This window comes from Trachymyrmex septentrionalis, unplaced genomic scaffold (assembly GCF_001594115.1).
Source record: "Trachymyrmex septentrionalis isolate Tsep2-gDNA-1 unplaced genomic scaffold, Tsep1.0 scaffold51, whole genome shotgun sequence".
Classification (NCBI taxonomy): Eukaryota; Metazoa; Arthropoda; class Insecta; order Hymenoptera; family Formicidae; genus Trachymyrmex; species Trachymyrmex septentrionalis.
The window spans coordinates 435,174-436,712 of record NW_017305683.1 but is presented as its reverse complement, the minus strand read 5'-3'; the positions used below and the strand labels follow the sequence as shown (position 1 = coordinate 436,712).

General features: G+C 22.0%; 1 pseudogene; it reads left to right on the top strand.

Moving 5' to 3' along the window:
• The first annotated feature begins 300 nt into the window (after positions 1–300).
• Positions 301–1,539, top strand: part of LOC108751635 — a 4,032-nt pseudogene continuing 2,793 nt past the window's right edge.

The following is a 1,539-nucleotide window of genomic DNA, read 5'->3' as shown; positions in this document are numbered from 1 at the left end:
TTATTAAAACTTTATTATACGGAAACTATTCGGCCGAAACCTAGATCTCTCCTCTTCTTCGAGTCCGTTCAAGTATACATCCGGGAACGGTAAGACTGTCGCTGCCAATAGCGTGCCAATAGCGTTTATTAAATTGCATGGCATATATGTATATATGTGTTTTGATATACCTTTGCATTAAATTAAACAAATAATAACTTGTACTTATACATATATTTACAAAACTTATTTTTATTTTTTTATTATATTCGATTGTGTTACAGATATTTCTAATATTTTTTTAAACATATTCTTGTAAAATAATGATGACCAACACTTTAAATTCTTCCAATCCATTTAAGTACACTTTAAATAATAACTTGCAAAGGGAAAAAGCATCTGATGTGATTGATGAATTTGAAGAATATCTGAAAGGTATGTCCGGAAAATGCCTTGATATTGGTTGTGGACCTGGAGATATAACAAAAGACATAATTTTGCCGGCTCTTAATCCAAACGCAGTAGTAATTGGTAAGAAAATAATAATTTATATGAAAACATGTAACAATATGTTAAAATAAATTGTTCCATATAACAATTATTACTTAAGAATTGTATAATGTAAAATTAATTCAATTATTTTGTATTATACAGGTATAGATATTTCAAAAAACATGATTGATTATGCGAACAAAAATTACAGTATACCAAAAAAACTCGAATATGACGTTTTAGATGTACAAACTAAGAATCTGCCTACAAAATATATATCTGAATTTGATTTTATATTTTCATTTAATTGTTTACACTGGTGCAATGATATCAAGTAGGAAAAGTTTTATTAACAAAAATAATTTTGTTTTCTTTACAAAAAATTTTTTATAAATAAGCGATGATTAATAAATATGCACAGAATGACATCTATAATGTGCGTAATTTAAAAAAAATAGATTATACATAATTATCATTTAATATTTCTCAAACTTTATATTATAATATAAAATGAAATAATGTTTTAAAATTAATATTTTAATATTTGTTTAAAATTTTTTCAATAATTACATTAATAATTTTCTATAGTTTATAGAGATATTGTAAATATAGATATATAAATATAGATATATAAATATAGATATATAAATATAGATTATAAAATAAATTATAAAACAATTGAAATATGTATGATACACAATTAACAGATTTGACATTTTTATTTAGATCGTCGGTTTAATATCGATTTATAAATTATAAACATTTGCTTCGAATTATGTTTGACTACTACTCAACTTATGATGTAGTCTTATATTGAAAATCTGAAATAAGATTTTACATTGTTAAATTCATATTAATATATACAATCAGTTCAACGTTATTGATATGTTAATAAGCACTTATGTGTTAATTATATGCATGCTAATAAAGATCTTAATTATCAAGACAATATTATAAAATATTTAATTGTAAATTAATTTATCAATAATTAATTTTAAATTGATAAATAATCTATTAAATAACTGAAGCTATTAGATACAAATATTCTTCACAAACTAATTAAAAAAA